Source organism: Phocoena phocoena, chromosome 21, assembly GCF_963924675.1.
Source record: "Phocoena phocoena chromosome 21, mPhoPho1.1, whole genome shotgun sequence".
Classification (NCBI taxonomy): Eukaryota; Metazoa; Chordata; class Mammalia; order Artiodactyla; family Phocoenidae; genus Phocoena; species Phocoena phocoena.
Genome location: NC_089239.1, coordinates 4,632,299 through 4,659,056, shown reverse-complemented (window position 1 = coordinate 4,659,056; position 26,758 = coordinate 4,632,299). Strand labels below are relative to the sequence as shown.

General features: G+C 48.3%; 1 protein-coding gene across 1 annotated transcript in view; it reads right to left on the bottom strand.

The window, feature by feature from the left end:
* Positions 1 to 13,934, bottom strand: part of ZMAT4 (zinc finger matrin-type 4) — a 335,488-nt gene extending 321,554 nt beyond the window's left edge. Inside the window, exon 1 of the mRNA XM_065899963.1 lies at positions 13,815 to 13,934. The gene's annotated coding sequence lies outside the window, so the exon portion shown is untranslated. The remainder of the gene's footprint in view (positions 1 to 13,814) is intronic.
* Positions 13,935 to 26,758: the final 12,824 nt, after the last annotated feature.

Sequence of the window (26,758 nt, the reverse complement as noted above, 5' to 3'; positions counted from 1 at the left end):
AACTCTCTCTGTCACTGTCTCCCGTCCCCTCCCTCGGGGCTCTGGGGGCATCTCTCTCCATGGACCACGGGCTGAGGTCAATCCCTGCCTCTGTCACAGCTCTTGATCCTAGTCACAGAGAAAATGAAGCTACAGGAGAGAGTGCCCTCGACGATTCCCCCCACCCCACCCCGCCAGTGCCTCTGACCATGGCTGTCCATCCTCCCTCAGCCGCCAGTGAAGGCCACGCCTGGCCCTGCGCACTGCATCCCTGCATCCCGTCCCCTCCCCCACAGCCAGCAGGGCTCGCCTCCTTCCCTGCATCACCTCTGTGTTCTCTCCACTGGACCATCTCCATCTGCACACAGACACCCTGATATTTTTCCCATTTTAAGGGGGAAATACTGACTTTGACCAAACAGCCCTACACTTAAGCATTCACTTCTTTGCACCCTTTACAAGCACACTCCTCCACAAAGTCGTCTACCAGACCAGCAAGCCGCACTCCCCCCATCCTCCACCATGCCTCCCCTCCAACATGCTCCACCCAGCGTGCTCCCATCAGCTCCCCCATGGCCTCCACGTGGCCAGCGTCAACTCTCCATCCTCCTCTTACGCCAGCAGAAGCATCTGACCGTGCTGATCACTCCCTCCCTGAAAATTGCTCCCCTTGGGAAACATGCCCTCCGGGGTCCCCTCTTCTCTCCTGCGCTGCTCCCTGCTCGTTCATCTTCATGGCCTAGATCCAGGGTCAGCAAACATGGCCCTCGGGCAGCTGCCTGCTGTTATAAATAAAGTTTTATTGAACACAGACACACACGTTCATGTGTCATCTGTGGCTGCTTTTGTGCTACAAGGGCAGAATTGAGTCACTGCAGCAAAGTCTGAAATATTTACGATCTGGCCCTTTAAGAAATCTGGCCGATTCCTATCCCAGACCCCTAAATGCGGTGGTTCCAGAACCCAGTGTTTTAGAGCTTCTCTATCCACACTCACTCTCCAGGTGATCCCATCTGGTCCCACACTTGCAGTATTATCAGGACACTGACAACTCCCAAGATTTTTCTCCAGCGTAGAAAACTCACTCAACCCCAGACCCATCATCCTGCTGACTGGTGGATTGCATTTACATGCTTGGCATCTCCCCAGACAAACGCCTCCCTTCCTGTTTTCCCCCAGTTTGCTCCCCCCACAAGCCTTCCCATCTCATGCTAAAAACCTTGGAAGTCATTCTAGAACCTCTTTTTCTCTCAAACCCCACATTCAACCCATCAGCAAATCCTGCTGCTTCCACCTTCAAAATATATGCAGAATTTGCCCACTAACCCCTCCATTGCTCCCGCCCTAATCCAAGGCGCCCCCTCTCTCGCCAGGGTCACTGCCTCCAGGCAGCCCTCCTGGAGGTGTTCTCAACGCTCTCTCACACACAGCGGCCAGAGTGATCCGTTTCCATTGAAACTATGTCAGTCCTCTGCTCAAAACTTTGCAGTGGTTTGAAGAAGGGCAGCCTGGCCTCAGGGCTACCCCCTGACACCTCAAACTGTCTCCAGCTTCAGGGCCCCTCCTGGGTGGACGGCTTCCCCCCAGACAGCCACATGGAGCCTCCTCGGCCGCACTGGGTCTCCACTCCAGGGTCACTTTACTACCGAGGGCCCCCGGGGCACACCCTCTCCACACCCCCCATCCCCTTGCTCTGCTTCCTTTTTCCCACTGCACTGCCTGACCTTCCTACATGCTTTCTCACTTGTTTGCATCTGTCCCTCCACTAGAGCAGGAGCTCTGAGAGGACAGGCACTGCGTCGGTTTTGTCCCATCTGTATCCTCAGCGCTGAGAACTGTGCTTGTCAACCCTCAGCATTCTGAGCAACGGACAAGTGGACACATGCATTTCAGAAGCCCTCTCCCCTCCTGAGGGAGCAAAAGGATGGGGGAAAGAAGCACGTGGCTTCCGTCGTGGAGAAATCAGACAGGACCACAGCGCAGAGCTCTCCCAGCCCTGAGCCGGCAGCACCCCGCACTGACCTGCCCCAGGGACCGGACTGAGACAAGCCCGTCCCCACAGACCAGGGGACTGCCCACCAGCTGCTTTCCAAATCCCTCTCCGCAAGCCTCCCAGAAGCCAGCAGGCTGCTCTGGGGACCCACGGCGCAGCAGCACCTCCTCCGTCCCCCCTGCTACCTGGTAGGCCCCCAGGCTACCCTGACCCACAAGGGTGAGCCATGAGTCACGGCAGAGGATGCACCAGGCTTGGAATCCACCACTCACCAGCTGTATTACCTTGTGAGTCTTAATATGTCCAAGTCTCACTTTCCTCTCTGTACAAGGAAGGTGATGAGCAAACGCTTCTAAGTTTGACAATACAGTCAGTCCTTCGCGTCCACAGGTTCCTCACCCCTGGATATGGGGGTGGTGGGGGGAGACCACAGGGACTTGAGCATCTGTGAAGTTTGGGGTCCACGAGGGTCCTGGAACCCATCCCCTGTGGATACCAAGGGATGACTGTAAAGGGTGGTCTCAGACTCTTTTTACTTCTTATTTGTGTGTTTATCACACTTAAAGGTCTACTGTGTAAAAAGAGGTTGTGCTTAGGGCTTTCTATGTGTTGTAAGCTGCTCGCTCATTTCCAAACATCCCTCTTGCGTTCCCACCTATTGCCCATCCGCTCCCATTTCTTCTTCTTTGTCTTTTTGTCTCACAACTTTTCCTTCCTCTTCCCACATTCTGAAAGCCCTGAGGTCCAGGCAGGCGGGGAGGCCGGGCAGAATCGGACCCAACCTAATCCTCCTCCCTCTCCTCCTGGAAACCCACACAGCAATTTCACATCAGCAGGAAGAAAACCGAGAGAGAGAGAGAGAGAGAGAGAGAGAGAGAGAGAGAGAGAGAGAGGGAAGGAGGGGGGAAGGGAGAGAGAGAGAGAGGGAGAGAGAGAGATGGACAGAGAGAGAGAGACAGAGAGAGGGAGACAGAGAGAGGGAGACGGAGGGGGGGGAGAGAGAGAGGGAGACGGAGAGAGAGAGAGGGGGAGAGAGAGAGGGAAGGGGGGGAGAGAGGGAGAGAGACAGAGGGAGACAGAGAGAGAGGGAGACAGAGAAGGAGACAGAGAGGGAGACAGAGAGAGGGAGACGGAGGGGGGGGGAGAGAGAGGGAGACGGAGAGAGAGAGAGGGGGAGAGAGAGGGGGAGAGAGAGAGGGAAGGGGGGGAGAGAGGGAGAGAGACAGAGGGAGACAGAGAGAGAGGGAGACAGAGAAGGAGACAGAGAGGGAGACAGAGAGAGGGAGACAGAGAGAGGGAGAGGGAGAGAGAGAGAGAGGGAGAGAGAGATGGAGAGAGAGAGGGAGACAGAAAGAGGGAGACAGAGAGGGAGACGGAGAGAGAGAGAGAGAGAGAGAGAGAGAGAGACGGAGAGAGAGGGAGAGAGAGAGAGAGAGGAAGACAGAGAAGGAGACAGAGAGGGAGAGAGAGAGACAGAGAGAGAGAGACAGAGAGAGGGAGACGGAGAGAGAGAGGGAGAGGGAGACAGAGAGAGAAGGAGGGGGGAAGGGAGAGAGAGAGAGAGGGAGAGAGAGAGATGGACAGAGAGAGAGAGACAGAGGGAGACAGAGAGAGGGAGACGGAGGTGGGGGAGAGAGAGAGAGAGACGGAGAGAGAGGGAGAGAGAGAGAGAGAGAGGAAGACAGAGAAGGAGACAGAGAGGGAGAGAGAGAGACAGAGAGAGAGAGACAGAGAGAGGGAGACGGAGAGAGAGAGGGAGAGGGAGACAGAGAGAGAAGGAGGGGGGAAGGGAGAGAGAGAGAGAGGGAGAGAGAGAGATGGACAGAGAGAGAGAGACAGAGGGAGACAGAGAGAGGGAGACGGAGGTGGGGGAGAGAGAGAGGGAGACGGAGAGAGAGGGGGGGGAGAGAGAGAGGGAAGGGGGGGAGAGAGGGAGAGAGACAGAGGGAGACAGAGAGAGAGGGAGACAGAGAAGGAGACAGAGAGGGAGACAGAGAGAGGGAGAGGGAGAGAGAGAGAGAGGGAGAGAGAGATGGAGAGAGAGGGAGAGAGAGAGAGATAGGAAGACAGAGAAGGAGACAGAGAGGGAGAGAGAGAGACAGAGAGAGAGAGACAGAGAGAGGGAGACGGAGAGAGAGAGGGAGAGGGAGACAGAGAGGGAGACAGAGAGAGAGAGACGGAGAGAGGGAGACAGAGAGAGGGAGACGGAGAGAGAGAGAGAGGGAGAGGGAGAGAGAGAGAGAGACAGAGAGAGAGACAGAGAGACAGAGAGAGAGAGGGAGAGAGAGAGAGACAGACAGAGCGAGACAGAGAGAGGGAGACAGAGAGAGAGAGACAGAGAGACAGAGAGAGAGGGAGAGAGGGAGACAGAGAGAAGGAGGGAGAGAGGTGGTGCAAGGGAGCAAATCAATATGAGAACCTCCAACCCATCCCCCTCCCCCTCCCCCACCCCTCGCCCCCTCCTCACAGAGCGCACTGTCCACAGCTGATTAAACAGAAGGGCTTTCTGAGAACTGAGCAAAGCCTGGAACCCCGCGGCTTCTCAGCAGTCCTGACACCCACGCTGGCTCTGGGCTCGAGACCACCACTCACACCAAGGATGTCCCTCCTTCTATCCAAACCATCCTCACACTTCAGTGCTCGGTGTTCAGGACGTCCCCAGCCTTCTGTGACCACCCACACGCCCACGGACACCCACTTTCTCAGCACCTCCACCCGGCCATGAGCTCGGTCTCGGGTGAGTACACCTGGGACCGGAAGTCATCTCACCTGTGCTGCCGCTGACCCCTCCAGTGTCCACCAGGGACACAGGACCCCTGCCCACCCCTCTGTGGCCCAGGACACACAGGCCAGAAGGCGCCCTGCTGGTTACGAGGCCAGGCGGTATTTATTTGCAGGACGAATTTCTGGCTCTTTCCATGCTGACGCTTCTGCCTGCTGCCCGTACAACCTGGGGAGAGTGGCTTTGCCTTTCCGGGTATCAACTTCTTCCCCACCCACCTGCGAGGCTTGTGAACACGGAACACCATACACACGCGCGTTACTATTAAACTAAATAGGGCGGCAAATCGGCCACGCGGCCCACACCCCTCCTCAGCCCGCCCGACCTTCTGGCAGCCCGGCCGCTTTTCCAATTAAGCCCAAGGAAGCCCCAAGGATGTGCCTATCGGAGCTGCCACCTGCCCCACCGAGGGAAGACACCCCCGTGCCTCCACGTGGCCGGGCACACATCACGGAGCTGCCCAGCTGCGACTTCCACTGGGAGCGGACGCTCAGGCGGCCCGGAGTGGATGCAACAAAGGAAACCACAGCGGGAAGCGGAGGCATGCCAGAAAAGCTGCAACAAAAATGCGACCCCGGGAGACAGAAGCAGGAGGTGCAGCACCTGATGGCCCTTCTCTACGCGTAACAGCTGCCGGTGCACGCGCTCGGTCTTAATTAATAAGGGAGACACGCACAAGGCGTGGCTTCTGGGAAGCGGGGGAGGACAGCGCCACACCTTCCTGGTGGAAATCTGCCCCGACTCCACAGCACCCGCAGCCCTACACCACTGCCCACCTGCACAGGCTCTGACATCCCCGTTCCCCGTGACCCGGCTCTGCCACTCGCTGGCTCTGTGATCCTGGACGAGCCTCAGCCTGTCAGAGCCTCAACGTCTCGACTGGGGAAATCAGCAGGTATCCATGATGCCTGTCAACACACCACCTGAAATGCTGGGGTGGGTCTGACCCCTATAGACGCGGCCTGGGGTTGAGGTGGGGAGAAAAGAGCAGGGTGCTACCGCCCAGGGTCCCCATGTCCTGCCCAGAGATGCCGCGCCCTCGACACTCGGCCCTGACTGATGCGGGGAAGCACATGCTGAGTGGCCTGTGCACATTGGTCTGACCTGGGGGTCAGGTCCGCGGGTCCACCCCGCCCCGTGGGATGCTTTTTAGTGAGAACAGAGGACCGGATCCATTGCTACATGTGGAGTCTCGGCTTGAACATTCATGGTTTGAGGAAGTGACTTACCGTGTTTTTCTCATCTGTAAAATAGCACATTTACTGTGGGAAATTTGGGAAATAAAGAAAAGTTGAACAAAATAAAAAACGGTGCCTCCTAAAACCCGAAGAGAACCACTGTTATCACTTCAATATATTTGTAATCCGTTCTATTCTTTCTTGACTGTACACATCTTTTTGTTTTTACAAAATTGCTTTTATACCCTATACGTTTTTAAACCTTTCTTTACTTAATATATATGGTTAGCATTTTCCCATATCCTTATCTATTACTGAGTGTCATGTTAATAGCTTCCTTAATTTCCCTTTTATGTATGCACCATACTAGATTTAACTAATCCCCCCGATACAATGTTTTGTTATAATGAGTAATGCTGAAAGGAATATCCTTGGTTAGAACTATTTTGCACAGCTCTGATGATTTCCTTAGGATGAATTCCTAGAAGCGGAATTACTAACTGGTTCAATGGGTACGTTTTTAAGACATGTCGCTTACGTTTGCAAATTATCTTCCCACAAGCTAAGTCTGAAAACATCCATTTGCCGGTACTCTTAACAGCACTGATACCCATTTTCCTTTTTGCTCATCTGCTAGCTGGGCAATAATATCTTGTTTTTAATTCTGTATTTTAGTGATTAGTGAGGTCGGACACTTTGGCATAGTTTTCTGGACGTTTCTCCTTCTTTGCTTGTGAATGATCTCTTTACATCCTCTGCCCACTTCTCTATCAGGGGACAGGCTGATTGGTTAATACTCTGTGGAGAAGAGAATTAGTCCACCGCCACCTTTGATGATTCTGCCCCTGTGTTTAAAAGTCCCCTCCATTAAGGCATTAATGCTAATGCTACCTTATACCCTTTTCCTGTTGTTTAAACCCATTTGCTCTCATCCTGTCTTCAGTGGGGGGGGGGGGGGGGGAGGGGCATGCCTCTCTTTCATCTAATAGTGGGACCTTCCCTCTCACCTGTCAGCCCCTTCTCCAGGGATGAATAATTCCTCTCCATTTTTGCCTGATCTAGTGTAACTCATGAAGCCAGAGAATCACCCTCTGACCGTCCCTCACCGTCTTAGACTTCTTCCTCCAGGCCCTCATGCTTTCTCTCCTGAACAGCAGCAAATGAGTTCGGACCCGGCCTCTGCATCCCAGGCTTGCCCCTCCCCAACCTCACCCCCGCTCTCCATTCCCATCTCATTTTCCCTAAATGCAAACGTGACTGTCTTTTCCTGCCTAAAACCCTTCCGCCCCTGAGTTTGGCCAGCTGGTCCCTCCCTACCTGGGGCACCGGTATCTCCTCCTCCCACACCCCCCAAACATCCCTCGTGTACTCAGATGGAGCCATGCCAAGTGTTACCCACGGGGCGCTGGCCCCCGCTGCTTCATGCTTCTGGGTCTTGACCTGTGGCTGCCCTGTCTCCCCCAGCCACCTGGGGGGATCCGGTTTATCTGTCAGGTCCCCCCGCCCCCCACTGTGTTCCTCTCTGCAGGAGGCCTCCTCTGACCACACGAAGTAATGGCACCCAGTGCAGCCTGCATCCGGGCCCCCCACTGTCACGCTTACGACACCGCCTTGTATCTGTAGCGCACAGCAGCCACACTGAGGGCAGAAGTGACGAGTCAGCTGAACGTCCTTCTGAATAAAAAGGACATGGGGGAAGCAGGGCTGGGATGAGAGCACCCTGGGCTGGGACTGGTGACCCAGGTTCCATGCAGTGGTCCACAGCATGCGTGGGCTCTGGACAAGACACTTCACCAGTCACCTTTACCCAACGAAACAGAATTTTGAATTTCACTTGGATTCTCATTTCTAAGAGAAGCTTCTACGACGTGGGGCTGAAATTCTACCTTCCTTCTGGCCAGACGCACCTCCTGGATGCTCAGAGGCCCAGGGCAGGGTGCACACTTCTGCAGAGGGGGACTGTCTCAGGGCCCAGAGGCTCCCTCTCCTTCTGTGGATGAGGTCTGCAGCCCCTGGGTTTCCTGTCTTCCCCCGGCTACCCACCCCTCCTCTCTCTCTGTCATCTTCGCAAGCTCTCTCCATCCCTCAATCCTGTCTCACATCCAGGGTAGCCCAGCCCCTGGTGGCTCACGGTGTCCTCTCGCACTTTGGCTTCTCTGCATCTTCTCTCCTGGCCGTTCCTTGGACAGACATCCCACTTGGCTGCCTCTGGGGCTGACGGTCCTTCCACAGAGGTTCCCTCGGAAGAATCACACCTACCTTGTTCCTGGAAGAACCCCATCCTGACCCCCGGTACCTGCCTCAGTGCTCAGGAAGCCTTCATCAGCACAAAGACACGCCTGCGGGCTGTGGGTGTGCAAGGGACGTGCTCTCCCCACCGAGCACTCACCCCTAGCTAGCCCAGCACAAACCTCAGTGCTTTATCCCTTTTTTTTTTTCAAATAAAATATGTATTCATTTGGTGATGCTCATTTCACCAATTCATCTTGCTGCCTACATGGCTCAAAGCACCACAGGGCAAAGCGGTCTCCAGCCTCTGCCTGGCTCTCCAGAGGGCCAGCCTCTGTGTTCATCCCCAGGCTGCTGGCAAGACAGCATCCCTCCACTCCCATCCCTGGGCCCCCAGGGAGCCAGCCTCTGGGCCCTGAGACAGTCCCCCTCTGCGGAAGTGTGCACCCTGCCCTGAGCCTCCGAGCATCCAGGAGGTGCGTCTGCCCAAAAGTGAATCAAGTCTGGCCAGAAGGAAGGTAGAATTTCAGCCCCACGTTGTAGAAGCTTCTCTTAGAAATGAGAATCCAAGAGAAATTCAAAATTCTGTTTCGTTGGGTAAAGGTGACTGGTGAAGTGTCTTGTCCAGAGCCCACGCATGCTGTGGACCACTTTTATCCTATGAGGAGTTGGAACTAGACATCTAAAGGCTCTTGTCTTCATAGGCTGCAGATTAAGTCATGCTTTATTTTTTGCCTCTCTCTCTTCCTGGTCCCCACAGTTCTACCCCATCCCCTCCTTTCCTCCGCAGTGTCTGGCGTGCATCCTGCCAACCCTGGCCTTGCAGAAGCCCCTTCCCATCCAACGACAGGGACCAAAGTGTCTGCCATGTAAACCAGGGAAGCCGGAGTTGGTTACACGGTATCAGTAACGGGCACTCAATGACCACTGCAGACTGCAGGGCTCCCTGTCTCTGCCATTTGGATGGATAGAGACAGCAGCCCAGAAAAAGGAAATGGCCCTTCAATTTCGAAACAAGGAAATAAATGAGCTACAAAGCAGGTAACACTGACTTGGGATGGAGGACCTTGATTCTGATCCCGGCTCTGCCATCGGGTCACCGTGTGACAACGCCAGGCCTCTCACCTCTCTGGGCCACGTTCGCCACATCTGGAAATGAAAGGTTAGACCTGAGGAGAGGTCCTCAAGCCACAGACAGGGTCTGGCCCTCAGGCAGCGGCAGGAGGGCAGCTCGGATTGGTCGGCTCCGTCCCTCGGACTGATTCTCGGTCTCTTTGATGCCCCAGAGCACAGGCGAGGTCTCAGAGAAATAAACAAGGACCCTCATCAGGAATGGGCCAGGATCCCTGCACTAGACGGCCCCTGCCTGTCGCCTCGCCACAGTCCCCTGCCTCATCCTCCAGCTGAATCTCCTGCTCATCCGTTTCCTAAAGATCATCATGGAGGCTCCGAACCTTCCCTTTTTAACAGCTCTGGCTGATGGAAAATTCTTCCTCATACCTAATCTAAGTCCATCTGCTGCAATTTCTATCTATTTTCTCTCGTTCAGTCCTTACTGGAGATGGAGAACAGCTGGTCGCCATCCTCCATATAACATCCCCTCCTAAACCAAAACCAGTTATTACATCACCCCTCAGCCTGTTTTCCTTCTGGTACAGCATCCACCATTCCTTCCGACCTGCCTGCAAGGAATTCCGGCTCTGGGAGCATCGCTGAATGCCGTGGCCTGCGCCAGAGCAGCTCCGTAAACCCGAGTCCTTCTGAAGCTGTTACATCCCCAGCTGGATTTAGGACCCGGGTGGCAAAACGCAGAGAGAAGGTCAGAGCAGAAAAGGAGGGATGAGAACACAGTCCAAGCCCCGGGCTTTACAGGAAGGTCAGAAAAGGAAAATAGATGCAGTGCCCAAGGTCAAATCTGAGGAATCAAGCTTCAGCTGCTAGACCCCAAATCCTGCCAGCACTGCGCCCCGAGTAACTGCAGCGCATCCATGGGTATGAGCAAATGAGCCTTAACGGAAAAGCAAAGAGCCACAATCGCACGGACGCTCCTGGTCCAAACTCATGCCCCCCATCCCATTAGCAGACAAATGAAACTCCACTCTGAATACCATTCAGAGCTCAAACACCTCGAAAGTGACAACACTGTTAACTACTCACTCTTTAGTACGAATAAGTCAACTGATCCTAACTCTTGATAGAGAGATTTAGGGGTGAGGAGAGAACAAAAAACAAAGAATGGGAGACTGACCAAACAACCACCGTGTGCTGGTTTCCAAGGTCGGTCCTGCGCATGGAGGCTATGCGAGGGCGGAGCTCAGCACAGCCGGTGGGTCTGTGCCCACCGGCCTCACACGGGGCGGCTGCACCACCCCAGGTGCCCGGTGAGGTCTAGAACTGAACACAGCGCTCCCCCAGGGCCAACGCCAGGTGCATTCCAGAATTCCTGACACCCCCGGTTCACTGTTTCGGAAGTAAGGTAAGCGTGGTGTCTAATATTAAATCTCAACCTCTAGGGTGCCCTTAAGTGATGGCAAGGAAGAACCAGAAGGGAAGGAAGAAAAGACAGACATCTACTGGGATGAAGTAAGACGGTTCAGGTCCCAGCTTCAGTGTGAAACTGCTCCCAAGTGAGGAGGGAGGAAGGGACCTCATGAGTGTACGGAAAAGGGAGACGGGCGAATTAGTCACTGATAATTTGGGCTACGAAATGGTCCTAAGTGAAGAACGAAGAGGAAAAATAAGAGTAGAGCGAACGCATTTCAAAACAGCCTTCACCGCATCTTGAATAAACAGAAGCTTCACACTCCAACCTCGCCACCTTTCAGAGGCCACTCCAGACTTATTTCCGACCCCCAGACACACCCCAGCCCCCAGGATAACTGGGAGTTCACACATCCACCAGACAAAAAGACGTTTCAACACTTAACACAATAAACGTGCTGATTTGATTTCCTCAAAATCGCAACACTAAATCTTAAGATAGAAGACTCAAAGGCTTGTCTCTGATCAAAATCTTAATATGTTTTCTACCCTACTTCAGGGGAAGTAGCGTGACTGGCACAAGATGACAAGATCAAAGCAGACTGGCAAACAGACTATTTACTGACGTGTTGATGATGAAAGGAAGAATGGGAAAGAGCAGCAGAAAAGTAAGGAAGGGACTTTGGCCAGGTAGATGACCCAGGGCTTGTGAAAGCAGAAAGAGGAAACCCCTTCACGGCACAGTGGTTAAAGGAGAAATCCTGTCGGGCCAGCTGGGGAGAGACCTATGAATGGTGCTTATCCGGGGTCCAGACTCAAGCCACCACGTTTGATGGAATGACGGGTGACAAACCTAACTTCCTGAACACCAATCGGTCCCTTCAGACGCAAGCAGGTGCCTGGCTTCACAAGGAGCCAACCAGCCCAACACCAGCCAGCAAGGAAACCCTCCGAACTGGATCGCGCAGCGGTTGGACCCTGGGTTTCACGCCCCATCCGAGGTGAAGTTGCAGTGACGGGGTTTTGAGACTCTTCAATTATTCTTCAGCTCCCATTATGCTTTTTTTAGCCTAAAGTTGTTATTTTAATGATCTTTGTTCCAAATAGGGAGCTACAAGGAAGACTGCAGAGGAGGAGAGGGAAGGAGGAAAGCAAGTGTTTCCAGTGTGTCCCACTTGTACTTTGCAGCTCCCTCTGCCCCCTCCCCCACCCAGCCTTCTAGCTCCGCATGAGTCACCACTCCGGAGCCGGTTTCAAAGCCTTACTTTGAATGTCCTCTGTCATGATAGACATCTAGCAGATCGGCATCGGTGGGAGGGATCCACAATTTTGCTACCTGTCCCCGGTTCTAGATACCCCTCCAACTGCAAAGCATGTTCTCGTGTTACCACTGCCTTCCTGAAAACCAAGGTGCCCCTTTTCAAAATCTCCCACCTGCTGGATGTCTTCTCTCATGGGCTCTCTGGGGGTCACCTGCCCCAGACAGACCACAGAGGAGAAGGTCCTGGGCCAAAGATGCCCCAACAGGCAATAAAAGTTCAGCCTCTGCTCCAGCCTCCCAAACACAAAGGCATTCTCCTTTGCGGGGCTGCAAGCTTGTTTTGTTTACTGCCAGGCAACATGTACAGAGGAGAAAGCTGACTGTATCCTGACCAAGAAAAACAAAAGTCGGGCAGCTGGGTTTTTTTTTTAAGCATTGTGAATAGAGCTTCAGCAATAACATCTCCCACCCGAAACGGCTATGTAAAGGAGGCAGAGGAGAAGCCCTTGTGGAGGTTAAAGAAAACAAGAATTAAAGAGTGAATGTGATTTGTGGAGCCAGAGAATGGAGGCATCTACACCTCGGCGGGAAGGGTGTCCTGCGGACCAGGTGTCCTGGAGGAGTCCTCCCAGCACATCCCCATCCTGCCAGGACTGGGAACCGAACTTCCCAGCTTTGGGTCTAGGCTAGAAGTCAGAGGGGCTCAGGGATTTGGAAGATCAGTCCTGGACCAGCAGCTTCTGAGGACCCGGCAGGTGGGAGGACACACCTGGCGGTGTGCCGTGGAACGTTCAAATAGGAGCTGCCTGCACCAAAGCAGGAAGGAAGTTTAAGACCAAGAACTTCACCTTCTCCCATGGGGACCCTGCTTCCTAGGAGGCCCACTGACCTAATACCTCCCGGGTGGCAGAATGTGGGGAGAAGGACTTCTCCTCAGGACCACAAGTGGGACTAAGAGCCAGCAGGGCCCTTGTCGTCCTAACTGTTCATAAATGAGCAAGGATGCTACATGCCTGGACCAGCCTCCTGCCGTGGCCAGCCCTTTACTTGAAGAGTAGTCATCACAGGCAGTAGGGATGGTGGTGCCAGCAGCCCCTCAGCCCCCCATGCACCCAGAGCCCCGGGCTTCCTTAGCACCCTACAGCCTGTCCCTGGTGAGGGTGTAACCTTCACACGGGATGCAATTTCATTCCATCCCCTTTATTTCAGTACGCACCAAGCCCAGAGAGTCTTCCAGAGTTTGGGGGAGCTAATCAGTGGAGTGATGGTTTTTCCTCTGGGAACCCTTTTGTTGGTTTCTCACCAAGTTATGTGACAGGCAGACGCCCATCAGGTCAAACAGGACAGTCGCCCACACCCCAGGAAACGTCTCCTTCCACCACATTAAGTGAGCAGAGACAGAGTCGGCAAGGGGGAGGGGCGAGGAAGGAGACAGAAGTTTGAGGAAGGACTCAAGCTGAAGGTCACAAGAGTTGGGGGACAGCAGAATAAGGTAAAGTCAAGGGGGGCAGACCCTATGGTGGAAAACCCAACCAACCCATCACGCTTCCCAGAATCAGCCACGCAGCAATGGGTCTGCCAGGAAGCAGTACATCCAGGGTTCAACCCCCTTCACCCAACAAACCCAAATCTACACCCCAACCGGCAGGCACACTAGCCCAAGACTAGACCTATTTCCACAGACCTGAGCGCGGCTAACTGAGAGAGTAGTAAAACAAATCCAGTTCTAGACAGCACAGAAGTTTCCCAAACCGTCAGCTTGTTTTCCTCCCAACAAAAGACGGTGATTTCCCTCCGCTGTCACATTTCCTCCCCTAAACTTTTCTTTCTGCAACCCCTCTACAGAGGCTAAACTGCAAGCCCCTGAGGACAGAAACCAAGAGCAGCCCCGCCGGGATGCAGCAGGAGTACCTTTTCCGTGGAGCAGAGGGGCCGGTGCCCAGAGGCTCGCTGCCCTGCCGAGCCGTGGAGGGCTGCTGTCGGGATGGAGCACGCTGAGGATTGCCCGTCCCCGTCTCTGCGACCAGACCTTTCGGCGGCTCGGACCAACTGTGCTAGCGATGCACTTAGCAATTATCTGCTGGCGCTGACGCCCCGCCTTCTGCTCCTGCGATTGGCTCCCGGATCCCGGGCAGGACTGCATTGGTTTCAGACGACCTCACTCATTGCCTTGGCTCCTACTATTATCTGAGCCATCAAAGGAAATAATTCCAGGTTTCATTGACAACCTGTAAGGCTCTTCTCCGGCCCGGTGTGGGAGCAGCCCTGGGAGTCCAGTGGAGGGAAGAGGGGCAGAGTAGAAAAAGTGGGGGTGGCAGAGAGGGAGAGCCGAGAAAGGGTGGAGGGTGAGAGAGAGAGAGGGAGGGAGAGAGGGAGGGAGGGAGAGAGGGAGGGAGGGAGAGAGAGACAGACAGAGATGGAGAGAGAGAGGGAGCTATCAAGCAATCAGATTCCTGCACCAGCATTTTAACTTCCACAAAACAGAGCCCATAGCAACAATTTTCTGGCCTTATTTTTTCCCCCAACTGGTGAATGTTCCTGAGGGCAGGGAGAGATATGACGGTGGTGTTTCTGCCTGTGTAACAGGGGCTCTGGGAAGCAGAGCAAGGTAAGGGCTGGAGGAATCTAGTGATGTATTTCCCGGGGCCACCCGGGAGGGCATGTGAAGGTCATTTTAGATTATTTAGGAGGACAGATTATGCACCTTCACTGGATTTATCCATCCGTTCTTTCCCACATGGTCCACCTCAGCCCCCAGTCGGAGAAGACAGTTTCCTTTTGCACCTCATTCAGTCTCAGGAGAGCTGATTTTAAAGTCTGCGAAAGTCTGGGAATCCTCACTTGCCTCACAGGGAGGTCCAGAGAGATAGGCATTCCCCAAGCTAGTAATCCTGCTTGGACCCTGACTCCTGCTTGTTCTCACGTGGCTTCAGTGATTTGCTTAGACTCATATCATCAACCAAAGCAAGGAAGGAACTCATCAGGAAGGAAAAGGAACTCATCAAGGGGCGAGAACAATCCAAACGCTTTTCCTTGTTCAACAAGGAATCATAGAGCATGAGTCTTGCCCTTTTTCTTTCCTTAGTGTATATTTTTCACTGTATGGAAAGGACCTCATTTGACAGCGGACATCATTTGATAGCTGCATTTTTTAAGAGGAAGAAAAAGAATTTTAAAAGGGCCTTTTAAAGGAAGCTCTTGGAATATCAAATTTCAGATTAGTTAGAACTAGCCTTTCACCCTTTTCCTTCTGGGGTCCACATGTCTCTGAGTCCAGGCTATGGTTCCAGTTCGTCCCCCATAGCCTCAGACAATTGCAATCTTTATCACCATCTGCATCCTTGGAGGCAAAAGTTCCTCCTGCCTTGTTCAGTGAGCTTCTCCTTCATGGGGATATGCCTGGCTTCCCTAAACACATTGCAAGCTCTGTAGGGGCAGAGCCGGTATCGTGTATATCTTTATAACTCCAGTGAGAGCACATAGCACTCAATAAGTGGGCTGACTAATAAAACCCAATTCAAAATGTAGAGTGTACCTCTGAGCCTCTTGGCATCATTACTCCACTGTGATCACTCATCCAACTGGCGGGGTGGGGAAGGGGCCCATCCTGGATTCCAGGAGGTAAAAATTCGGGACAAAACACTGTGACAGCTACCACCATCCCTCCAAGCTCTCAGTGCCCCTATTCTCTCTGGAAAATGAGGCAGCTCTTCACTCCATGTCTTCTTACTCCCTCGAGCGCTGGAAGGAAATGAGAAGATGAGGGACACACATTTTATTTATGAGACATATATCTCAAAATATTAAGTCATTTCCATAGTGGCTTTCCAAACATCAGCATGGCTAAAAGGAGAGTGACCCTTATTAGGAGTCAAAAACTAGGACAAGAGATGTAGCAAAGTATTTGTTTTTCTATTTCCTTCCTTTGTCTAGGTGAAATTCTTCCAAAGCCACAAGGATGAAATTAAACTTAGCTGTTCATTTGAAATTAACCCTGTCCCAGAAAACCTGCCATGTTCAGTCATGTAGTAAAAGCCATAAACAATACTTTTATGCTTTAAGCCATAAGATTTCCACTTCCACAAGAAAGCAGAGAGCAAGAGGGAGGGGATATGGGGATATATGTATATGTACAGCTGATCCAGTTTGTTATACAGCAGAAACTAACACACCATTGTAAAGCAATTATACTCCAATAAAGATGTTAAAAAAAGAAAAAAAATGCCTTTGATGGGCTCAATAATAGACTGGACAAGACTGAGGAAAGAACCAGTGACCTTGCAAACCTGTCAACAGAAACTCCTGAAGCTGAAGGGCAAAGAATGAAAAAAAGAACAAAATGCCCCCCAATCTGGGACAATTACAAAAGATGTTAACACTTGAGTAATGGGAAACCCAAAATAACAAGAAAGAAAGAAGCAGAAGTCTATTTGAATAATGGGTGGAATCCACAGATACAGGAATCTCAGGGAACATGAAGCAGGATAAACACCAAAAATTAGACACCTGGGCACATCATACTCCAACAGCAGAAAACCGAAGACAAAGAATATCTTAAAAGAAACCGGAAGATATTAGGAAGCAGCTTGCCTTTAGAGTAACAATGCTATGAACTGAGCAAATCTCTTGTCAGAAACCATGCAAACAAGAAGAGATGAAGTGTTTCAAGTGTTGAAAGAAATAACCCCAGCAAACTAGAATTCTGTATTCAGTGCAATTATCTGTTAAACATGAAGGAGAAATAAAAACTTTCTGAGACAAACAAAAACTAAGGAAATTTGTTGCCAGTAGACCTGCCTTGCAAGAAATATTAAAAGAAGTTATTTAGCAAGAAAAAAAAGGATATAAATCAGAAACACAGAGCTGTATAAAGGAAGAAATAAATGAAGGTAAAATGAAAAAAAAAAATGCAGGCTTCAGCTCTGTGCCTTCACACTGTCCCACTTCTCCCCCTTAAAAAAAAAAAAAAAAGAGAGAAATAACTAAATTATAAGAACGCTCTTGAGCACCTATCAAAGGCTCAGCCATCCTCAAAGGAAAAGGAAAGAATTTCAAGTGATTTTCTAAAATGCTTTGTCTGCCAAACAGCAAGTCCTTACGTGTACTTTTTGCCTTTTGAAGATAGAGAGAGAGAGAGAGAGAGAGAGAGAGAGAGAGAGCTGTAAACAGTTGTTTATGTCAGTGCCTTTAAAACTGCCTGGTCGTGGTGGGATGAATTGGGAGATTGGGATTGGCATATATACACTAGTATGTATAAAATAGATAACTAATAAGAAGCAGATGTATAAAAAATAAATAAATAAAATTCAAATAAATAAACTGCCTGGTCATAAAATATTCTCTTTGAGAGAAGGATGATCCCTTTGTCTCCCATAGATCAACTGCTTAATTCTGAGAGTTGGAGAACGCAGATTAAGTATGCGGATTCCCCTGGTGCTTGCATTTGTATTAAGTATCAGCTCCATACCATTTAAGTGCATTGAGGTATGAAATGTACCGAATTCCATCTTGTGGGCAGTGCCCTGGCTAAAGTAGTCCATTTCGATTTAACAATTTCAGTGCATTAGTGACCTGAAAGGCTTTGGAGGGGGTTCACGTTCCATTTTCAGCAATTAATGGAAGGCTGTGGGTTGCTTTATTAAAATACAAATTAAACAGCAGCCGTTGGAGCTCCCTGTCCTTCTTGTGGGTAACCACCTGCTACAACAAATTACCCTGACCCGCAGCAGAGGCTGGAGAAACCCTGTGTTTGCCCTCCTGCTTATACCATTTTGTCAGTTATCATTTATTTATGCCAAATTCTGTTCCTAAAAGGGAGAAGAGGAGACTAAATCTAGGCAATGCCAAGAAAAAAGGAAATGTGTGAAAATGGGAGAAGAAACAACAACAGGAAAAAGAGAGGGTGACTTTCAACCTTACATCTTTGCTGATCGAGTTGAGCCACACACGATACTGTCTTGGAAAACATGATATTAGCAATATTTCTGAAAACCAGCATTGGACGGATGAAGGTACAGCTTCCAAAGTAGAGAAACTTGGAAGAACCTACTCACAGCTTTCCGGTTCTGGCTGATGGCTGTTGTGAAACTTGCTGTAATCTGATCCCTGCCCCCAACACCCACCCACTCCATTCCCCAAATCAAACCTGTGGAGCCAGTGACATTTCCTCTAAGTATAAGAGGAGATTGTGGTTGCCAGGAAGGTGTCAGTCACTGTGAACCATTCTTAATGATTTCATTAATTACCAGTGAGCCTTCAGAAAGTTGGTATTAAAATAGACAGGGCTTCCTGAGCTTTGAAGACAGTATTTTACTATTTAAAATACGCTGCTAAATAAAAGCAGGTGATTCTGGGGGTTTCAAATCATGATGATATTGTCAATAACCTGAAAGAGAGAGAGAAAAAGACAGAAACAGACAGATGGACAGACAGCAATCTGCAAGACTAAATTGCCCACCTAAATTCTGTTGGCTTCAGTTACATTCTTCATAAGAAACATGGGGCTGAAAGCTGTCATTAATTCTTGTCCAGAAATGCACAAGTTGACAGACGCTGGAGAACTGAATGAGGAAGGGCGGCTGCCTTCCACAAAGCTGGCTGATGACCGTGACAGAAGACACCTTCCAGATCAAAGGGCTGCACAAGTGAATATGGCTATGGGGCCCCCTGCCTGCCAGGACCCATGTCCTGACATACAGTCTTCTCGAAAGTACCCACCCAACTTGTTTACAAAACCTGCCGCACATCATTCCCTCATTTGTAAACCTGCCGCACATCATTCCCTCATTTGTAAATCAGGGTATTACTATTTCTAGGGCTGTGGAGAGTATGATGGCAAATCAACCTACAAAGGACCGTACAGATGTCCTAGCACTTGATATTAAGGGACCACGTCTTGGAATTGGCGAATATTCGTGGGACATGCAGTCACTCTGCTCTATTAGCCCAGATGTCAGATCAGCTCTTGGAGTGGGACCAGAAGTGGGACCTCACAGGGGCAGAAAAGATGCTCCAGGCACAGAGCAAAGCCTTGGGCAGTGAGGTTTCATTTCCTATTGCTTAAGGAAATTCTCAAACTGTCCCGTGATACATTCCATATGGAGAAGAGTCCCTGGGAGTATGACAGTGTCAGGCAAGGGACCTGCCATAAACCAAAATGTCTTCAAAAATGCATATTTTATTACGAAAGTCACGCCAATTTTGTATTCTACTCCAAAACGTTTGTTTTAGTACATGAGTTAAAGAATGAGTTGCCCCAAATATTTGTATAACACTGAGTTTCCAGGAAGATGCTGCATATTTATGAGTAGCGTGGGGTTTGAGAAACACAAGCCTCAAGTTTCTAGTCCGCCTTCTGCCTGGCTTTCAGAGTCAGGTGAAACCTGGCCCCATCCCACCTGGGTAACTTCCTGCACCCTCATCCTCATGGACCACGATCCCATCACGGCCTCTCTCTGCATGCTCACTCCAGCCTCCTGGCCTCCCGGTGGCTGCCCCAGTGTCTCCCTCGCACCTGCCTTCTCCTGTGAGATCTCAGCCGTCCTCCAAGGTCCAGACGCATCTCTCCTTCCGTCACTTCTCCTGTCCGCCAGGATGCTTCAATTTTACCTTGCACCACACAAGTTAAAATTAGTTACATTCTTGTTTGTATTTTCATTATTGTTTCCATATGGCCATTTTCATATCTGCTACTCCATGTTACGTTTATTTGGTAGCCTTAACACCACCCCCATGTCACCCCCAAATCCACAGTGATACCCACAGCAGTTAGGACGGCACAGCCCAAACACTTAGAAATCCCAACAATGAACAGCTGATGACAACATGGACAGATCAACTTCTTCCACGGCTGGAAGAAATGGACATCTGGTAACGTCTAGCGCAAGGGTCATCCCGACCTGTTCAAAATGTTCAGGGGAGAGTGTAGCATCCCATCTCGGCCTCCTTGGCCGTCCAGATGCGTATCACACTTAGCATCCGTGGAAAGCAAAGAGCTGAAAGCATCACACTGACATCAGGACCGGATTTTCCCTCCTTCTACGCCCTTGTTCTTCCTGCAGCAAGAAGGGAGCCTGGCTAAGGCCAGAGAGGTTTCTTTTAGCATAAGAATGCATTTAAGTTACGAAGGAAAAGTGATAAACATTAGCAAGGAAACACTGGTCTGTCATGAAGACATATTCGAAGGGAGGACTTTCTATCAAGCATATTTGCCTCCTTTGAAATGAAGAGAAGGGACTCTCCCCCAGCATGGTCACTGCTAGCACTGAAAGGTGTCTGATGGAAAAAGCAAATGAGTGTTTTTGCGCCGTCCTCGGCATTCCATGTTTGGGATTGGCTGGTACTAAGAATGCCTTCAGGCTGACTTGGATTGCACACCTTTCCAATTGCTGCGACATAACCAGCAGTTTCCTTTGCAAGGCAACAGAAGTAAAGAGCTGGTGTAGCAATCCCCCCAAATTGCTAAGGAATTACATTCATCAGAACACTGTCTTAGGAGAGGATCACATGCCTAGAAAAGGCAGCTCCCAAGGGAAACTTATTCTCCAAGGGTTACTGTACACTAGTCATCTTCCCCTTCTGTCTTAGAAGTCACCTTAATAAGCTGTGTATGTAAAAGTCTGAGATGAAAAATGCAAGTAGAAATTAATTACACGTAACAATTGTGGGCTTTGGTTAACTAAGTGTCCAGTGTTCTTTAGACTTAAATAAAGACTCTTGAATCCCCTCATGCTCAGACTGCTGGAGGGTTTCTCCCCATCACCTGGACATCTATTCTGACATCACCTGGACATCTATTCTGAGCTACTCTCCAGAAGATAGGTGTTCATTTCCTTTGTAACAACTCCCAAAATACCAACTTCCCTTGGTTTCTCCACACCAGGACCCCCATTGGTCTGCTGGTAGAGCTCTGAGCCTTTTATCCTCTGTCTTGACAAATGCTCTGGACAGCTCTTTTCAAAGGGGAGCCAATAAGATACCCTCAGGGTCCTGCTAGCCACCAGCCCCCACCAAAATTGTCTCCTTTCTCCTCCATGAGATATGGTTCTATTTACCACTGGCTTATTAATGGAAGCAGATACTTTTTTTTAAACTTCATTTCATGATTATATGACAATCAGGTCTATTTTAAACAAAATCCCTTTGCACATGGGAAGAGTATGACCCATGTGCAATGACTGGCATGACCAGTCATTGTCGATTCCCGCAGAGACCAGGGCAGAAGGCATGGGACAGATGAAGCGACAGTCTTGGCATATGGACTGGAGACGGTGCAGCTCTTCCAGGGATCTTAAGAAACAGGAAGACCCTCTCCTCTTGTTGAAATGGTTTAAATGAACGTCTCCCTGAAGGAGCGGCTGCCATGTTCCCTCAGACCTTTTTCTGATTTCTAAATCCCAGTGATTTATCTCTTCTGATCCCCTCCTCCTTTCCCCTCCTTCCTCTTTCTCTCTCTCTCTTTCCTTTGCTTATGACTCCTGTTTTCTTTTTCAATTTTCAATATTAGACCCTCTTGATAAATATTCATAAAACTGTCATTTTCCTCTTCCTCTTTCTCTCTCTCTCTTTCCTTTGCTTATGACTCCTGTTTTCTTTTTCAATTTTCAATATTAGACCCTCTTGATAAATATTCATAAAACTGTCATTTTCCTCTTGTAAGTTAAACTATACTGACCATTGAGCCATTTCAAGAAAAGGAGACATGAAAGTCTAACCAAATGGAATAAATAAAATCCCACCCCTTTGCCTAGATTGTCTAGAGAAGAAAAGAAGAGCAGATGTTCAGTTTTAAAGGATTTTAGGCTACAAGTTGTTTGTGAGTGCAGAGTGACATAAAGGAATAGTAGGTGGGTCTATGGAACATTGTCTTGATTTTCCTCAGGAGTTGGTTTGGGGGGTTATTCTCAGGTAACCTCAGCAAATGACTCCTTGGTGCTGAAATTCATTAACATCAGTCCCATTCTGAAGCCTGTACCATGAATGTCTGAGGGGGCTGGGTGACAGAGAGGAAGAAAAGAATGATGGAGCCAACATTTCAGCTTAAATCTTCTTAACATCAGTTTTATTGATACAAAATGTCTGAGTGATGGAGTTTCAGAATCCAGCTCTGCTTTTTAGCTATTAAAGAACACTTAAGAAGGGCTAAGCTTCCAGAGGAAAGCTTGGAAATCGACACAAGCTCCTTAAGACAATCTCCATAGCCCAGGATATTGAAGGGCTGGAAGAGGATAAATGTGCCAATGTATCTACAGCAATATCACTGCTGTGACTAGGAGTGGCCTTTAATCTTTTTTTGCCAACTTTCAAGGCACTGCTGGGCTTCTGAGATCCACAGCTTCTATGAACTGGTGTTCTTTTCTTGGTCCTTCCCTCTTGACTCCATTGGGAGCAGCATTTGGCTAAGGGAATATGGTCCTTCTGCCCTTGTGTCGGTCGCAGTGCAATGACCTGGTCTGTGAGAATAAGAGCACAAATGTGGCAGATTTGTAAGTGGATGTATTAATAAAGCTAATAATCAGCTTCACAGAAAGGCCCAGCTGGGATTCTCCATCTTGACTGATTAAGGAAATATTTCCTGAGGTTATGAAGTACATGCAGAGCTTCTCCAAAACTGGGAAAATTCTACTGGACTCTTCACCCTGATACTAAAGGTCTTGAGAGGTGGGGGGCGGGAGGTAGTCATCAAGAGAAGTGTATCAAAGAGCCCTGACCAATAGGACATTTTAAAAACCAAGATCAACAAAGAGAGTGTTTACTGTTCAATACGTACCAATGATGGGAGATGGGGACTCTAAGAGCACAGCACCTGGTACCCACCAGGGCTCCATGAATATGGGTTGAAGAATGAATGAGGGGGTGAGTGAATTGTATCACTGGCTTAAACCTTTGGCTCATTTAACATGAACTTTCATTTCCTGGAGTAACGCATTGTATGTTAATAGGGGGAAATGATTTCCTTTCTTAACTTTATGTTTAAAGGTTAGGAACGCCTCCTAACATCACATCTTTGTAAGTTCCTGTGCACACAGACGACAACACACACAAAGCTACTTCCAACTTTTCCAATTTATTTCCTCAGATCTCTTCACCAGGTTTGGAGGAGCTCCTAACGCTGCCTAAAATCACCTCTGGGTAAAAGACTTTCTCAGGTCATCCTGGAAGGACCCCTTCACGTCATTGCTAACCTTTTACTTTATTTTCATCTGATCGGTGTCAAGGCCATTGATGCTAAGAAGGGTTAGTGAGGAGTTGGAGTTTTAGGGAACTATCCTAAAATAGAATGTGTTTGTATTAGTCAGCTTGGGCTGCTGAAAGAAAATACCATAGACTGGGTGGCTTAAAAACAGTCATTCATTATGTCACAATTCTGGAGGCTAGAAGTCCCAGATCAAGTTCTGGCAGGATCGAGTTCTGGAGAGGTTCTCTTCCTCATTTGCAGATGGCCATCTACTCACTGTGTCCTCCTGTGGCAAAGAGACAGAGCTGTCTGCTGTCTCTTTTATAAGGGCACGAATCCTAACAGATCAGGGCCCCACCCCATGACCTCATTTTGCCTTCATTACTTCCAAAAAGGCCCTATCACCTACAGTCACATTGGAAATTGGGACTTCAACATATAAATTTTAGGGAGACACAATTCAGTCTATAGTCATGATCTTTTATCTTATTGGAATAGCGTGAGTGTAATTCTTCCTGAAGGTGGAGAAATGGAATGTATGGCATCCCAATATCTTATACTTTCCAAGTTGTATTTGTGTGTGGCTTCTGGAAATTATCTTCATTTCCTTTCCTCATATTTTAGTTTAGCTATCAGTTATGACTCTAAGCCAATCTCTAGCTTCTAACAGATGCTTTTTCTTCAGCCTCTTCTTTTTCTTCTTGCTGTCATCACCATTAAATTCACTAATTTTTAATATTAGAACATTTTTTTAAATATAATAGGACAAAACCCCTACTATTTGTACATTATGATACGTGATGCCTGCACCATTTTTTGCAGTCTGCTGTATCCCTCCCTTTCATGGCCTCCAACTGCATCTTCCACCATTGAAGCACCCTCCAGAATCCCAGGTCTGCATACTTCCCCTTGAGTGACCTCCTGCTCTGAACCCTGGTGTGACTGGCCCTCCCAAGCCCTACAACCTTCCCCTTTTCCACGTGAGCAGACGTGCAGGATGACAGAGCACCTCATCCACCAGGAGAGCTCTGTGCAAGAAAGTAGGTGCTCAATAGATGCTTATAGAAGGAATGACACGCCTGTTGGTCTGACATAATGGCCACTCTCAGAGCAGGTTGAAAAAAAAGATGTAACTAGTTGACCGGTATTTGGCATGTTGTTTTTAACCTGGCAAGAGCTGAATTAGGAATCAGAGGATCTGGTGTCGATTCTCAGCTATGCCCTTTTCTATCAGAGCAAGCAACCTTGCCTGAGGTTTAGTTCCCATAACTTTAAAAGGTGTATCAATTCCTATCTTAAAACAATGTTAGGAGGATTATTACATGAGCTAGTGTATCTGAATTCGTCAGCAAAGTGCTGGATACAAAGCAGTTCTCAGTACATGTAATCTCAGCCTGTCGCAGGAGAACAATGCATGACTCCCTGATCATGTATTTATAGAAGTTTGCTGGACTGTTTACTACACTTTAGGTAACTTCTCCTTGATTGAAGTACACGGCAACAAAGTAAATTATGGTTCCTTCCTTATGAATTATAAAATAGCTCCTCTTAAAATGACTGCTTGAAAGGAATTTTGCAGGCCAAAGATGATAGTGATTTCCCTTTTTTTAAAGAATAGCAGTAAAAAAAATATGTTAATCTTTTAAAACAATTCAAAAGACAGCGTTCAGGAACAACGTATTAAAGAAATAAAATGATAAATACAGTTTGGCACTTTAAACAATTATCAAAGTTATTTTAATCTGACCTGATTTTATTCTCCCAAATATGAAACTTGATGTACATACTTGTGTGTATCCATATATAGATATTGGCACAAAGGCTAGTGTGAGGCTTAATGTACAACAAGCATTTCCATTAAAGTAAAAAACAAAATAAGTATATCTATGGTAACCATTTTTATTTAATATTGTTCTGGAGACACTAGCTTATACAACTATATGAAAGAAACAAGTATGAATTTTGAGGGAAAGGAAGTACAACTATTATTATGTGTGTGTGATATATAATCGTATGCTTAGAAAATAAAGTTACAAGTACTACAAAATTTTAAATGCATAAAGATGTCTGGTATATAATTAATATACCAAGCTAAATAATTTTTGTATAATTAAAAATTAGTTGGAAGATATAATGAAAATATAGTAAGAGTAAAGTTAAAATACTTGGGAATTTACATTAAAAATGTGTAACCTGGGGCTTCCCTGGTGGCACAGTGGTTGAGAGTCCGCCTGTCGATGCAGGGGACACGGGTTTGTGCCCCGGTCCGGGAAGATCTCACATGCCACGGAGCGGCTGGGCCCGTGAGCCGTGGCCACTGAGCCTGCGCGTCCGGAGCCTGTGCTCCGCAACGGGAGAGGCCACAACAGTGAGAGGCCCACATATCACACAAAAAAAATGTGTAACCTGTATGTGATTAAAAATTTTAAATGCATTAAGGGACACAAATGAACCGTTTAATGAACAAAAGGCATGCCATGTTCTTGAGCAGAAATATGTAGTATCACAAAGATATCAATTCTCCCTAAGTTAATCTGTAAAATAATGTGCATAAAACCTACAGGACTTTTGGAAGGAGAGAGGCAAATAAACAAACAGGTTCCATTCTGTACAATAAAAAAATCAACAAGAAGGAAGAGTGAGAGTAGGAGTGGTTTTTATTTTGTTTGTTGTTGTGTGTTTTTTTTCTTTTGAGGACTTATCTGCTTTAAAACATTTTGTTTAATTTTTTTTTATTTTTAACTTTTTATTTCATGCTGGAGGATAGCCAATTAACAATGTTGTGATACTTTCAGGTGCACAGCAAAGTGACTCAGCCATACAGATACATGTATCCATTCTCTCCCCCAGATTCCAGACTTCCCTGGAGGTCCAGTGGTTAAGACTCCAGCTTCCATTGCAAAGCGCACGGGTTCGGGTTCGATCCCTGGTTGGGGAACTAAGATCCCATGTGCTGCATGGTGCTGCCAATAAAGAAAGAAAGAAAAAGAAAAATAAAAGTTGAGCCCCACCAATGGATCATTGAAGAAATCAAAGAGGAAATCAAAAAATACCTAGAGACAAATGAAAACAAAAACACGACGATCCCAAAATCTGCGGGACACAGCAAAAGCAGTTCTAAGAGGGAAGTTTATAGAAATACAATCTTACCTCAGGACACAAGAAAAACTACTATTAAAATATATTGTAAGCTATAAGAATTAAGAGAATGTTGTACTGTTTCTTGACTATACAGAATAATTAATGGCTCTAAATAGAAGTCCCAAAGTAGATTCGAATTTATGTTATAAAGGTAGCATTTCAAATCAATGTAGTAAACGTGGCTTATTTTATAAATGGTACTAGGATATCTCGGCTACTATCTGAAAAAAATAAAGTATAATCTTTAGTGCATATTTTACATGAAAGAAACTTCAGATGAATCAAAAATTTTAATGTAATAATGGGAATACTAAAAGTAGTCGAAGTATACTGTGAGGAGATTTTGTATGACAGATTTTAATGGGGAGAGCCTTATTAAGTATGATAACAAAATCCAAACACAAAGAGAAAGATCCACACATTTGTTCACAACAATAAAAAAGCTTCTGAACTGCCAACGGGGGTGGAGGGAGAGGGGAACAGGGGAGGTGAGAGGCACCCAGTAAACAAGATCAGAAGGCAAGTAACAAAATGGAAG